This window comes from Miscanthus floridulus, chromosome 11, assembly GCF_019320115.1.
Source record: "Miscanthus floridulus cultivar M001 chromosome 11, ASM1932011v1, whole genome shotgun sequence".
In the NCBI taxonomy this organism is placed as follows: Eukaryota; Viridiplantae; Streptophyta; class Magnoliopsida; order Poales; family Poaceae; genus Miscanthus; species Miscanthus floridulus.
This window is the reverse complement of record NC_089590.1, coordinates 36,624,755-36,640,752: the sequence shown is the minus strand read 5'-3', so window position 1 is coordinate 36,640,752 and position 15,998 is coordinate 36,624,755. Positions and strand designations below refer to the sequence as shown.

Below are 15,998 nucleotides of genomic sequence, written 5' to 3'. Positions count from 1 at the left end.
CCTAGAGCCAGTTTTAATTTCCCAAGGCAATACTGCGTCGTGTCCATATACTAACTGATAAGGCGTTACTTTAGTTGCACCATGACATGACATCCGATATGACCACAAGGCTTCATTTAATACTGTATGCCACCTCTTAGGATTTTCTTTAATTTTGCGCTTAATGAGTTTGATGATCCCTTTGTTAGAAGCCTCAGCCTGACCATTAGCTTGAGCATAATATGGAGAAGAATTTAAAACTTTAATTCCCATACCTACAGCAAACTCATCAAATTCTCCTGATGTAAACATAGTACCCTGATCGGTAGTGATAGTTTGAGGAATACCAAATCGGTAAACAATATGCTCTTTCACAAAATCGATCATATTAGCCGATGTCACCTTTTTTAAAGGAATTACCTCAACCCATTTTATAAAATAATCGGTAGCAACCAGAATAAATTTATATCCTTTGCTCGATGGCGGATAAATCTAACCGATGAGATCGATAGCCCATCCCCGGAACGGCCAAGGTTTAATTATAGGGTTCATAGCCGATGCAGGCGCTCTTTGAACATTACCAAACTTTTGACACCCCTGACATCCTTTAAAATACTTAAAACAATCTTCAAGAATAGTCGGCCAATAGTATCCATTCCTTCTAATCATCCACTTCATCTTGAAAGCCGATTGATGCGCTCCACACACTCCTTCATGAATTTCACCCATCAAGCTTTTCGATTCATCACTGCTAACACATCTGAGTAAAACTCCATCTATAGTTTGATAATATAATTTATCATCAAGGAGCACATACTTGGTAGCTTGGAACCTTATACGTCTTTCAACCTTTTTATATGGATCCTTTAAATAATCGACAATCTCCTTTCTCCAGTCATCGGTACCGACTACCGATGTTAGCACTTCCTGAATAGGCTGATACCCTGAAGCATGCTGAGCTAGTCGATTAGCCTCTTCATTATATAGTCGAGAAATATGTTCAAGACAAAAATCTCTAAACCCTTTCAACAATTGCAAACATCTTTCATAATACAAAATTAAAACTTCACTTCGGCATTCATAAATCCTAGCCAATTGATTTATAACTAGCATAGAATCACCAAAGACTTCAATAGTATCGGCACGTATCTCCTTCAGCAATTCTAACCCTTTTATCAAGGCTTGGTATTCAGCCTAATTGTTTGTCGACGTAGCAACAATCGGTAATGAAAACTCATACTTCCTTCCTTGAGGTGAAATCAACACAATGCCGATACCTGCTCCTTCACCACATGTGGACCCATCAAAGAAAAGTGTCCAAGGAGCAACCTCCAGAGAGTCCACTGTATTACAATGCTGAGTAACAAAATCAGCCATAACCTGCCCCTTAACTGCCTTAGCCGATTCGTAACGTAGTTTAAATTCTGATAATGCTAAAATCCACTTGCCGATTCTACCACTTAATATCGGCATCGACAGCATATACTTGACTACGTCGTCTTTGCATATGACCGTACATTCGGCAGATAACAAATAATGTCTTAATTTGACACAAGAAAAGTATAAACACAGACATAATTTTTCGATGGCCGAATACCTTGTCTCAGCATCCACTAATCTTCTGCTCAAATAATAAATAACACGTTCTTTCCCTTCAAATTCTTGAATAAGAGCTGAACCGATAACGATATCATCAGTTGACAAATACAACCTAAAAGGTTTCCCGTGTTGAGGTGGAACTAGCACTGGAGGATTTGTTAAATATTTCTTAATTTCATCCAGGGCTAACTGCTGCTCAGCTCCCCATACAAATTCCCGATCGGCCTTCAATTTAAGTAATGGACTGAAAGCCTTGATTCTTCCTGATAGATTAGATATGAATCTTCTAATGAAATTAATCTTACCGATCAAAGATTGCAATTCAGTTTTATTGGCAGGAGCAACCACCTTGTTAATTGCATCAATAGACTTCCTACTGATTTCGATGCCCCGCTGATGCACCATAAAACCCAAAAATTGATCTACCGATACACCAAATGCACATTTATTAGGATTCATCTTCAATCCATGCTTCCTTGTGCACTCCAATATCTTTTGTAAATTGGCTAGATGTTTTGTGATATCTCCGGACTTAATCACTACGTCATCAATGTAGATCTCCACTAATGTGCTGATGTATTCATGAAAAATAAAGTTCATAGCTCTTTGATAAGTAGCGCTGGCATTTTTCAAACCAAACATCATGACTACCCACTCAAACAACCCTACATGACCTGGACATCTGAAAGCAGTCTTGGGAATATCTTCTTCAGCCATGAATATTTGATTGTAACCTGCATTACCATCCATGAAGCTGATAATTTGATGTCTGGCTGCAGCATCAATCAACAAATCAGCAATCGGCATTGGATAGCCATCCATCGGTGTGGCTTTGTTAAGATTTCTAAAATCAATACAAACACGAAGTTTTCCATTTTTCTTATAAATAGGAACCACATTAGAGATCCACTCTGTATATCGACACTGCCGAATAAACTTTACCTCAATTAATTTAGTTATTTTGGCCTTAATGTCAGGAAGTATATTAGGGTTGCATTGGCGCGCTGGCTGCTGATGTGGCCGAAATCCAGATTTGATAGGTAACCGATGTTCAACTATTGATCGGTCTAATCCAGGCATCTTAGTATAATCCTAAGCAAAACAATCTTTATACTCTTTTAACAAATCAGTCATTTGCTGCTTACACTTGGAATCTAACTTAGCACTAATAAAAGTAGGTCTTGGCCTATCGTCATCACCAATATCTACTTCTACTAAATCATCTGCCGATGTGAACCCTTGACCTAATTTTCCATCATCGGCAAACCTATCCATTAAAACTCTTCTTCAGAACCGACTGCTTGGATCGGTGAAATTTCATAATCAGCCACTCTAAGGAATTATTTTTCCTAAACTTCTCCTGATATGCATTTAGTTCGCTCATAAGTATCTGATTCTACCGATGCGATGATATAAGAAGAATCACCAGGGACAAACTCAATCTTATCCCCAATCCACTGTACGAGGCATTGATGCATTGTAGAAGGAACACAACAATTAGCATGAATCCAATCCCTCCCTAGAAGCAGATTATATGCACCCTTGCCATTAATAACGAAGAACGTCGTCGGCAAGGTTTTGCTACCGATAGTCAATTCGACGCATACCGCCCCTTTAGCCGGTGACACATTGCCTTCAAAATCCTTCAGCATCATATCGGTTTTGGCCAAGTCTTGATCTCCCTTACCAAGTTTCCGATACATCACATAAGGCATAATATTAATTGCAGCCCCTCCATCGATAAGTATCTTAGATACAGGCTGCCCATCAACTCTGCCTTTCACAAATAAAGCCTTAAGATGCTGTCTCTCATCATCAGTAGGTTTCTCAAAAACAGCCATCATTGGATCTAGTGTCAACTGAGCTACTTGATCAGAGAGAACAACTTCTTCCTCATTATCAGATTGTGCCAAAAACTCCATCGGCAACATGAATACCATATTAACATCTGTCGATGGACCCTTATTTTTGTGTTTTACCTGCCACTGCTGATGACCGGACCTCTCATTGGAGGAATTTTCCTCTCGGTATAAATCCTCCTGATGCTCACGTTGCATCCTTCTTCTCTGTGTCTTTGTCAGACCCTTCAGGCACCATCGAGGAAACTTGGTCTTCCAAACCGGCTGATAACAGGTCCTAGTTGATTCTACATGGTGTATATTAGGGTCCCTATAGAATATTTCTTCATCGGGAACTCTTGCATTTGCCATCTCCTCAAGCTCCCCTTGATTCCTTGGAAAATATCCAGCGCGTTTACCAAGCCTTTCATGTACACTAAGTCTGCCCCCAGCCGATCATGCACTGATGCTCTGCCTTTGATCGGTTCATTGATAAATAAACCCTGATTGCCAGGTTGAAACCTCCTTTCTGACCGATTGACCCTATAATAACCATTGCACTCAGGGCAATTTTCAATAGTTGGCAATTTAATACCTTCTTCCTTGCAATGGATGAAAAACGGGCACCTCCAATGATTTTTATGCCGATACAATTCTTCCCGACGTCTCTTTTCTTGCTGTTGTCGATATCGATCCTTACGCTGACGCTAATCCTCCTGCTGCCTTCGATGGGTAATCACAATGCCAGGCCGAGGAGGGTTTTTGGAACTACTGCTTTCTCCCAGCAAACCCTTACTTTTTGCATCATCGGTAGTTATCCGATGTTGGGGATCCACTGATGCGTTTTTCTCAGCAGCTTCTGACGTCAATACCTTAGTCTTCCCTTTGGCCTCCAACATATTTGCTGGAAAAGGGTATTGATCAATTTTCATCGGCTTCTGGGCCTTGGAAGTACCAAACTTAATTCTCCCAGATTCAATAGCCGATTGTAACTATTGCCTAAACACCTTGCACTCATTTGTACTGTGTGAAGTTGCATTGTGCCATTTGCAGTACAAGATCTTCTTCAACTCTTCTACCGATGGGATCACATGATTAGGTGACAGCTTAATTTGGCCCTCTTGAAGCAGAAGATCAAATATCTTGTCGGCCTTGGTGATATCAAAGGTAAACTTTTCTGGTTCTTTCTGACCAAAGGGACAAGATATCGGCTTTTTATTCTTAACCCACTCAGCTAAACCGATAACTAGTTCTTCATCAGAATCAGAATCTCCTACTTCTTCAACAAATGATACTTTTTTACTCCAATTCTTTTTAGGCTCAAAAACCCTTGTATCTTGATCAGAGATCCTTTGCACAAGATGACTAAGGCTTTCAAACTCCTGAGAAGCATATCTGTCTTTAAGATATGGCAATAACCCTTGGAAAGCCAGATCGGCAAGCTGCCGATCATCCAGCACCAGACTGTAGCACTTATTTTTTACATCTCGTAGCCTTTGCACAAAGCTTTCCACCGATTCATCATTATGCTGTCTCAATTTTACTAAATCGGTAAGCTTCTTTTCATGGATTCTAGCAAAGAAATACTTATGAAATTGTTTTTCTAGATCAACCCAAGTAATAATAGAATTTGGTGGTAATGAAATGAACCATATAAATGCCGATCCAGACAAAGATGATGAAAATAATCGAACTCTTAATTCATCTCTGCTAGCTGCCTCTCCACATTGAATAATGAAGCAATTGACGTGTTCCATTGTTGATGTATCATCTTGCCCAGAGAATTTAGTGAAATCTGGTACCTTGTACCGATTTGGGAGAGGAATTAAATCATATGCAGGAGGGTATGGAGTCCGATAAGAATAAGTATTGACCTTGGGTTTTATTCCAAACTGATCCTTCATAATCTCTGCTATCTTATCGGCCCAAAAAGCATCAGCCTCCTGCTGACGGACTGGTTGAATTTCTATGGGAGGTGCCTGCTGATATCCCTCCACATATCTTTGTGGCCCACGATCTCCAGCAATTGGTATATTTGCCGTTACTTGTGGTCCATTAACCTATTGGAAAGGATTCATCGGCTAAGCTGCTGATGCTTGATTCTGGAAACCAGCTTGCACATGACCTTGTTGAATCCCTGCAACCTGCTGATTTTGCTGAACTGTATGTTGAACAGGTAACTATCCTGACCAACCATTATTAGAACTTATCGGTACAAAACTTACCGATGGCTGGTAATTTGCTGATATTGTTGGATAATTATAGCCAGCTTGAGGCATGAACTGAACCCCAGTTTGACTCATAACAGGGGCTTTCTGCTGCATCGGCAGTAAGCTTGCCGATGGACTTGAACTGGGTGTTTGAACCAAAGGCATCTGGAAACCTCCTAGAGTTGGTTGCATAGTAATTGCTGTGGCATATTGAGGCACTTGAGCCATCGATGAAACAGCTGATGGTATAGGAGCTTTTTCTACTGCATCAAACACTTAGGGTAACCCAGGATTGAAAGCAGATGACTCCAGAGGCATACCATATCCCCACCAATTAGCAGGAATCTGGCTATTCTGAGACATAGGGCCTGACATAGCTGATGCCGCTAGATCTGTATTAAGCTGAACTCGTCCTCTTGGTAGCACCGGATCTGATCGTATCGGTGTAGATTGAATATTAGGTAAGCCTGCCGATACAGGAGGAGAAGTAACTTCTGTACCTACAACGGCCGAGGGAGCCGATGGAGTATTGATAGATGCCGGCTCTAGTTGGGATAGGTAGGCCCAACGTAATGCGGTGACGCTTGTCCTTCTTTGAGAGTTCGAACCACAGTATTATGAACAGTATTGGACAGCACATTGGAATGATTAATCAAAGCATGATTTACTGCAAAATTAACCATCTCTTGAAGTTTACCAGGATTGGAGTCAAAGGTAACCTGCCGAGGCAACAACAAATCTTGCTTCTGGATGACTTGTCCACTCTTGTTCAGGCTAAACGATTTCAGACAAAACTGCCTGTATTCTTCTACAGCCTTTTCCATAGCCTACCTCTGCTCTTCCTTAAGATCTTCTTCTGATATCGCGATAATGTTCCCTAAATCGATCTCAGAATTGAACATATTGATCGGATTGATTGGTCCCACCGAGCGTGCCAAAAGATGTGTTGATGCAAAAGTGGATCTGCAAACACAAAGGGCTAATACCCGAATCGATATCCAAAGCGTGCCAGTCGATTTGACCTGTTAATCGACAAGGATGAAGATACGAGCACTTTGGTCCTGACAACAGCGATACACCCAGAAGTCACGGCCAAGAGGTACTCACACGGAACTTGAGAATCGCCGAAGGTCGCACTAAAGCTATGCAACTCGCCGAATCAATGAGAACTCGTAAAAAAGGAAAAAATATGCAAATTGACGAAGTCGCCGAAAAGTAAGTAGATGCAAATAGTAGTAAAAATTGGTTTTGATATTGATTGATATATATATTACATTGCCCCTCAATCTATATTTATACCCTAATCTAAAGAGACATAACCAAACACAACTAGGACACCAAGTCCATATCAAAGGAAACACGCGACTCTTACATGAATCATACTCTAATAAATATAGAAAAGGAAATCAACTCCTATCTATTTCCCTGTCCACCTCGATTACGATGGAAATCTCACCGACCTCCTTTCTATCGGTATACTTCCTGTTTCATCAGCAGTAGTCTTCAAGCCTTTCTTCATCGTCATCGACAATAACATCTCTAACCTTATCGGCAACACCCGAGTCTAAATCAACCTCTCCATCGATCACCACCATTCATCGGCAACCATCTTTACAAGCTGATTTTCATCGGCTGTCAGTGTATACAGTAACTTTCCTCCTATCGATTAGCCCACTCTGATCATTTTGACACGTGTAAAAAATAGTGTCAACAGACATGCTCAAGAAACCCTGCCCTTACCACCAGGGCCCGGTCAAGCACGCTCTCGAGGATTGCTCCATGCTGCGGCGTTACTATGCCAGGCTTGGGCTCCCCGACGACAACGCCAAGCAGAAGGGCGCCGGCGAGCGGAACGAGGACCAGGATGACGGTTTCCCTGAGGTACGCAATGCCTTCATGATCTTCGGTGGGCCCTCGGCGTGCCTTATGGCGCGGCAGCACAAGAGGGAACGCCGAGAGGTTTTCTCGGTCAAGGTGGCCACCCCCCAGTACCTCGACTGGTCTTGAGAGGCGATCACCTTCGATCGAGATGACCACCCTAACCATGTTCTGAATCCTGGGCAGTACCCACTGGTTGTCGACCCGATCATCGGCAACACCCGACTCTCTAAGGTGTTGATGGACGGAGGCAGCGACCTCAACATCCTCTACGTCAATACCCTAGAGCTCTTGGAGATCGACCGGTCGAGGCTCCAAGGCGACGTCGCCCCCTTCCATGGCATTGTGCCAGGGAAGCGCACGCGACCCATCGGGCACATTGACCTTCCTATCTGCTTCGGCACCCCCTCCAACTACCGCAAGGAAGTCCTCACCTTCGAGGTAGTCGGGTTCGGGGGAGCCTACCATGCCATCCTAGGGCGGCCGTGCTATGCCAAGTTCATGGCGGTCCCCAACTATACCTACCTCAAGCTCAAGATGCCAGGCCCTAGCGGTGTCATCACGATTGAGTCCATGTACGAACATGCATACGACTGCGACGTTGAGTGCATCGAGTACGCCGAGGCTCTGGCAGAGGCCGAGACCCTCATCGCCCACCTTGACCAACTCAGTGGTGAGGCGCCTGAATCCAAGCGTCGTACGGGGGCATTCGAGCCCACGGAAGCCATCAAACTCGTCTTGGTCGACCCCGCCTGCCCCGACGACCGGGCGCTGAGGATCAACGCCACCCTCGATATCAAATAGGAAGCCATGCTCGTCGACTTTCTCCGTGCAAACGCCGACATATTTGCATGGAGTCCCTCGGACATGCCGGGCATACCGAGGGAGGTCGCCGAGCACGCCCTGGACATCCGGGCCGGATCTAGACCAGCGAGGCAATGCCTGCGCCGCTTCGACGAGGAAAAGCGTAGGGCCATCGGTGAGGAGATACAGAAACTCTTGGCGGCCGGGTTCATCAGGGAAGTGTCCCACCCAGAGTGGTTGGCTAACCCCGTGTTAGTCAAGAAGAAAAAGGGGAAATGGAGGATGTGCGTAGACTACACCAGTTTAAACAAAGCCTGTCCGAAAGTCCCCTTTCCATTACCCCAAATTGATCAAATCGTTGATTCCACTACAGGGTGCGAGACCCTGTCTTTCCTTGATGCGTATTCTGGTTACCATCAAATTAAGATGAAAGAGTCCGACCAGCTCGCGACTTCTTTCATCACACCATTTGGCATGTACTGCTACGTGACTATGCCTTTCGGCCTCAAAAACGCAGGTGCCACGTACCAGCGGTGCATGACCCAGGTCTTTGGTGACAACATCGGGCAGACCATCGAGGCCTACGTAGACGACATCATGGTCAAAACCAGAAAGGCTGAGGATCTCATTGATGACTTGAGGATAACCTTCAAATGCCTTAGAGAAAAGGGCATCAAACTCAATCCCGAGAAGTGTGTGTTTAGGGTCCCCCGAGGCATGCTCTTGGGATTCGTAGTCTCAGAACGAGGCATTGAAGCCAACCTAGAGAAAGTCTTGGCCATAACCAGCATGGGACCAATTAGAGACCTCAAGGGAGTACAGAGAGTCATGGGATGCCTTGCGGCCCTGAGCCGCTTTATCTCACGCCTCGGCGAAAAAGGTTTGCCTCTGTACCGACTCTTGAGAAAATCCGAGCGTTTTTCGTGGACCCTTGGGGCCAAAGAAGCCCTCGACAGACTCAAGATGCTGCTCACAAATCCTCCCGTCCTGGTACCCCCGGCCAAGGACAAGGCCCTCTTACTCTACATTGCCGCAACGACCCAAGTGGTCAGCACGGCCGTAGTGGTGGAGAGGCAAGAAGAGGGGCATGCTCTGCCCACCCAACATCCTATTTACTTCATCAGCGAGGTGCTCTCCGAGACCAAAGCACGCTACCCCCATATCCAGAAGCTGGTCTACGTCGTAGTCCTAGCCCGGTGTAAACTGCGTCACTACTTCGAGTCACACCCAGTGACTGTGGTATCATCTTTCCCCTTAGGCGAGATAGTTCATAATCGGGAGGCCTCGGGCAGGATAGCCAAGTGGGTTATCGAGCTTATGGGGGAAACCTTGACCTTTGCACCTCGAAAGGTGATCAAGTCTCAGGTCTTGGCCGATTTTGTGGCTGAATGGATAGATACCCAACTGCCACCTGCTCAAATTCAGACGGAGTGCTGGACCATGTACTTCGATGGATCCCTAATGAAGACCGGGGTAGGCGCGGGTCTGCTTTTCATTTTGCCCCTCGGAGTGCACATGCGCTACATGGTGCGGCTCCACTTCGCCGCCTCCAACAACATGGCTAAGTACGAGGCCCTCATCAATGGCTTGCAAGTCGCCATCGAACTTGGGGCATGGCGCCTCGACGTCCGAGGCGATTCAAGGCTTGTCATAGATCAAGTGATGAAGGAGTCAAATTGTCTCGACCCCAAAATGGAGGCTTACTGCAAGTTGGTACGATGCCTGGAAGACAAGTTCGATGGCCTCGAACTGAATCACGTCCCATGGAAGTACAACAAGGCCGCCGATGAGCTAGCAAAGATGGCCTCGGCATGGGCCCCGGTCCCCCCGAATGTTTTCGCCAGTGACCTCTACAAACCTTCCATTTGCTACACCTCAACAACAGAGGAGGGCCCACTCGCAGAACCCATGGCAAAGCTCGATGCCCCCTCTGCTGCCGAGACCCCCTCGACCGAGCCTGAAGTCATGGAAGTCAGCGCCAAGCCTCCGCAGACCGACCAGGACGCGGATTGGCGAACCCTGTTCCTTGATTGGATCGATCAGGGGGAACTTCCTAGCGATAGGACCGAAGCCCGATAGCTCACGTGCCGAGCCAAGGCTTACGTCCTCTACAATGATGAATTGTATAGGCGAAGTCCCTCAGGTGTCCTCCAATGATGTATCAGTGCTGAGGCGGGCCGAGCCCTGCTTTAGGACTTACATGCAGGCGCCTGCAGGCACCATGTGGCGCCTTAGACGCTCGTAGGGAATGCTTTCCACCAAGGGTTCTACTGGCCGACGGCGGTCGCCGACGCTACCAAGCTAGTATGCTCCTGCGAAGGATGCCAGTACTATGCTCGGCAGACACATCTCCTGGCCCTGGCCCTACAAACCATCCCCATCACATGGCCGTTCGCCGTATGGGGGCTCGACATGGTTGGGCCTCTACAAAGGGCCCCTAGGGGCTACACCCACCTACTGGTATCTATCGACAAATTCTCCAAATGGATCGAGGCTCGTCCGATCAATCGAATCAAATCCGAGCAGGCGGTGTTGTTCTTGACTGACATTATCCATAGGTTTGGGGTCCCCAACACCATCATCACCGACAACGGGACACAGTTCACCAGCAAAAAGTTCCTGATGTTTTGCGACAACCACCACATCCGTGTGGCCTGGTCGGCCATAGGGCACCCAAGGACCAACGGCCATGTAGAGCGTGCCAACGGCATGATCCTACAAGGCCTCAAGCCAAGAATTCACAACCGGTTGAAAAAGTTTGGCAAGAAATGGCTCGCCGAACTCCCATCGGTCATCTGGAGCCTAAGGAACACTCCAAGCCGAGCCACGGGGTTCACGCCTTTCTTCCTGGTCTATGGGGCCGAGGCCATCCTCCCCACCGACTTGGAATATGGTTCCCCGAGGCTACAAGCCTACAACGAACAAAGTAACCGCACCACCCGAGAGGACGCCCTTGATCAACTGGAGGAAGCCCGAGACATCGCGCTACTACACTCGGCCAAATACCAGCAGAGCCTACGGCGCTATCAGGCCCGACGCATCCGAGGCTAAGACTTGAAGGTAGGCGACCTGGTGTTGAGGCTAGCATAGAGCAACAAGGGTCACCACAAGCTAACCCTGCCATGGGAAGGACCGTACATCATCGCCCAAGTACTGAAGCCCGGGACCTACAAGCTGGCCAACGAGAAGCGCGAAGTCTTCACCAACGCTTGGAACATAGAATAGCTATGTTGCTTTTATCCCTAAATTTCCAAGCATTGTGTATATCGTTTCTCGAAATACAATTAAAAAGCGTTCTTTAGTTGGTCTAATTTTTCGAGAAACTCCCCGAGCCCATCATAGGTCTCGGCAGTACAATAACACGACAAGGGAGACTCGGCTCTGCCTCGGCAGAACCAAGCCTCCCTCGGGGGCTAGATGGGGGACTCCCCCCTAGGTCCCATGCACTGTTCTTCAGTTGTTTTTTGTAAAAATTCCTATGCCAAGACTCTAGCAGGCTCTGACGAATCAGTTGTAAAAACTCCTCGGACCAAGATCTATTTCCTAAGCAAGAGGCCGGTAGAGTCGCGAGACGGCCTACGCCTCCGGGCTATGGCACTCCCTCACTACCTCTCGCTCGAGGGACGGCTTAGGCCCCAATGGGGTGCTTTGCAAATGAAATCCGATCAGGGGCAACAGAGGGCAGAGGCTCAGAAACATAAGAAAAACAACTAAGAAACACAAATACTTCAAAAATAAAGGCCTCAATGGCCACAAGCGTTACGATGCAAAAAATAACCCCTACTTTACTTTTACATGGCCTCCGAGACACAGATCAAGGCTTAGGGTCTTCAGCACCGGTAGATGGTAAGGGAGGAACCACCTCATCTTCGAAGAGCATCGCCAACGCCGTGCCAGGGCCTTCTGCTACCTCCATCAGCTTCATGACCACCGTGTCCGCCTCCTCCTCATCATCAGGCAGGACATACCCATCGCTGATGGCCGAGAGGTCGACGCCGATGTAGTGAGAAGAGATGATGGCCAGCGCGCGCTTGACACCAGTGTGCAGCGCCCCTCGGAGCCACTCGCGCACCTGGTTGCTCAGCATGGTCAGACGGCTCCCCAGGGAGCTACCTGACTGAACCCCCTCGACCTCTAGGGCCTCACAGGCAGAAAGGGCAGCACGTTTCAGCGCCTTGTGCTCCCTGATCTTGGCCTCGAGCACCGTCTGCACTGCACTGGAAGCATCGGCGGCCCGAGTGATCTCCGCCTCCGACTCTGCACCGAGGAAAATGGAATGAGGCCAAGCGAGAGAAAAAACAACCTAAGTTAGGGATGGAAGCCCACGAAACTCACCCTTGGCCTTCTGCTCCCAGCGTCGGGTCTCGACCTGACAAGCCTCGGTCTTCTCCTTCTAGCGCAGGGCCTTGGCCTGGGAAGCCTCGGCCTCCTCCTTCAAGCGCTGGGCCTCGACCCGAGAAGCCTCGGCCGCCATGGAAGCCTCACTCCCTAGCTCTGCATCACGCAAGGGAGTTAGGGAGTGAACATAAGAAAAAGAAAACAAAATGAGGGGACTAAAACTCACCCTCGACCGTCCCCCTCCAAATTACACCCTCGGTCCGCGAGGCCTCAGCCGCAGCAAGGGCCTCGTCCAAGGCACCTTTCGTTAGCTGGTGCACCCTCTATTCCACCCCCAGCTGCCCCGCGTGAGCCGCGGCCGAGGCTGTAGCTTCAATAGCTCAGCCCCTGAAGGCATCCCAGTCGTTGACCATGCGGGTGAGCTCCTCCCCCAACTCCTTAACCCGCGCCGCTAGAGGGGCGAGTTGCATCTAGGCTGTGGCCGCCTCGACCTTCGTGTCGACATAATGAAGGTGGAGGTCCTCTACCTCCGCGCTCCGTGCCGATAGGAGCTCGTTGGCGTTGGCAAGAAGGTCCTTCTACCGCTGAAGCTGGTCCCAGACGCCCCTCTCCCGCCGAAGAAAGACCGACTTCCCAAGCGACCGGGTCTCGAGCTCCTAGGGAAGTAGAACAAGGGTCATTGATTGCAACGAAACCAGAAAAGGACAACGTTGCGCGAGAAAGGAAAACACAAACCTGGGCAACTCCAGGCAGTTTGTCGGCCACCACGGACAGGGCCGTCTAAAGCGACCGCTCTGCTAGCTGGCGGTATTGCTCGAAGGTGCCCCAGCGCTCGCCTTCGGCTGCGTCCTCGAGGGTGAACAGAGGCTCCCCCTTAGGGTCATCCCGGCTCTGCCATAGTACTCGTGGGTGATCCCACCCGCGAGGCTCGGGTCGCGCCCGCACGAGGGTTGAGCTTCCCCCATCCAAGAATGGTGCCGACTGTTCCACGGCACCGACATCCTCAGCGTCGACCACCACCCACGCCCGGGAAGTGTTGTCGGAGGAGATCAGATAGACCTCCGCCTCCTAGGTGCTCTCCCGCAACAATGGCAGGCCTTGAACCAAGGGCGCCACCGAGGCCTCCACCGCCTCCTAAACAGATGGCTTCGCCGCCATCATGATGGCCTTGGTGATCTCGGGGGCTCCGGCCTCTGCAATTATGGCCTCGACGGTCTTGGGGGCTTTGGCCTCCGCCATCGTGGCCTCGACAGACGCACAGACACCGACCGCGGCCACTGTGGTCTCGGCGGTCGTAGGTGCCGTGGCCTCTGTCGCATCAGCCTCAAAGACCCTGGCGGCCTTGGCAACCAAGGGCACGCCGGCCCCATCCGACTCGTGAGCCTCGCCCCCACGAGGCGGAAGTGCTCCCTCCCTCGTCTGTGTAGGGGCCGCCTCGGCAACCCCTCCTTGGGTGGCCAGCCCCCTTGGGTCAACCCTCACCGACGCCATGCCACGTTGGATAGCGGCTTGTGCCTCTGCCACCCAGTGGGCGGAGGAGCCGGGGCTCGCCTTTAGCGCCTTAAGGGGCGCCAAGGGGAGCTCGTCCGCAGGCCGCTTCCGACTAAGGAAAAATAACCTACAGGGTCAGCGCGAGACCAAAAAGGCAAACGGAATGCACTATGACCCCACCAAAAATACACTAACCTTGAATGGGGTGGCAACCGTTTTGCCACGGCGAACCTCGTCCGCAACGGCGGAGGCGGCGGCAGAGGCATCACCTCCGTATCCATCGGCGCCGGTCGGTCCCCAATGGACCCCGGTGCCCCTTCGGTCCTCTGCGGGGGCGGTGGCGTCGTCTCCACCGCCACTCGCTCCACCACGGCCACTGAGCCCACCGGGCTGACGGCTCATTTGCCCAATGCCCGGGCCTCGGGCGTGTCAGCCTCGGCCCCGGAGCGGGCAACCGCCGACCCTGGGTCCGCTTCTCCTCCTCCTCTCAGGCGTGCCGGGCTGCTGGCCAGCGCCCCGGGCACCACCTCCACTATGTTAGGAAGGTGGTCCAAGGGACCTCGCCCCGCCTCACCCCTGTTATCCCCGTCCGAGGCCTCCATCGATAGCGACGTCGATGGGGATTCCTCCAACGGGAGGCCATCTTTCCTTTGTTGATGGCGGCGCTGATCTAACCCTTCGCGCGTGAGGATTTGCCTCGTGTGCTTCACCGCCTTGGCGTCCTTCCGTGTCTTTTGCGCGTAGGCGTGCGCCCAGTTGATCGCCCGCCACCTCGCATCCTCAGGAATGGGCAGCGGAGAGGAGTGCACGTCCCTCATCCCCTGAAGGAACGACAAACACGCATAAGGGAACAAGGGGTAGGGGGAGACTGAGGAGGTTCAGAGGCTACAGCGGCACACGACTTACCAGCGAAAGAAACCCCCATGATGGTCGCATCGTGAAGGGGGTCAAGTTGCCGCCCTTCAGCTTCGCCTCTACCGTCTCTCCCACCCAACAAAGGATTTCCTCATCGGAAAGGGCGGAGGAGGACATCCGGATGCCCTCCATGGGTTCACCTGGCTTCATCTCAAACAGCCACTGCCGCCGAGCCATCAGCGGCAGCACCCTCCGATGGTGGAAGGTGGCCACGACCACAGCCATGGTGAGGCCATGGCCCCGTAGCCTCGCCAGCCCCTCCAGGAGCGGCTCCAGCTTGGGCTGGTCGTCCTTTGGGATGCCCCACTTCCATCTCTCTAGGCAGCTCTCCACAATCCACCCGGTGTAAGGGGGAAGTCCTCCGTCATCATTATGAAGGTAGAACCAGCTCATGTACCACCGTCGGTTGGAGGATGCGAGCTGGGCCGGGATGTAGAGGTGCTGGCGGTCCTGGCGCACCTGGAGAGTGCAGCCGCCGGCCCTCATCGCCTTCCTCTTACCCGATGTACCCGTCGGCTTGGTAGTGTGCCCCGCCCAGAATAGGTGGAGCCACAACTCCCAATGGGGAGCAATCCCCAAATACCCCCCGCAGACAGCAACAAAGATAGCCGCCTGGGCGATGGAGTTGGGATTGAAGTTGTGGAGCTCCACGCCATAGTAGTGCAGGAGCGCCCGCATGAACTGGTTCGCCGGGACGCCGAGGCCGTGCTCGTGGAAGGAGACGAAGCTCATGACGTAGCTATCGCGAGGCCTCGGCTCTGGCTCACCATATGGAGCAATCCACTCTGGCCTACCGAGGTCTGTCACTGGGCGAAGGAGTCCACCATCGACAAGCGACTGAAGCATCTCCTCGGTGACATCCAACGGGTCCCAAGGGTCCGCCTCGACAACGACGATGTCGCTGGCCATGGGTGCGATGGAGGAATCAGGTGCGGTGGTGAGTTTT

General features: G+C 50.3%; 1 pseudogene; it reads left to right on the top strand.

Annotated features, from left to right (window-relative positions):
* LOC136494547 (protein NUCLEAR FUSION DEFECTIVE 4-like) overlaps positions 1–15,998 on the top strand; it is a 51,139-nt pseudogene that overhangs the window by 11,202 nt on the left and 23,939 nt on the right.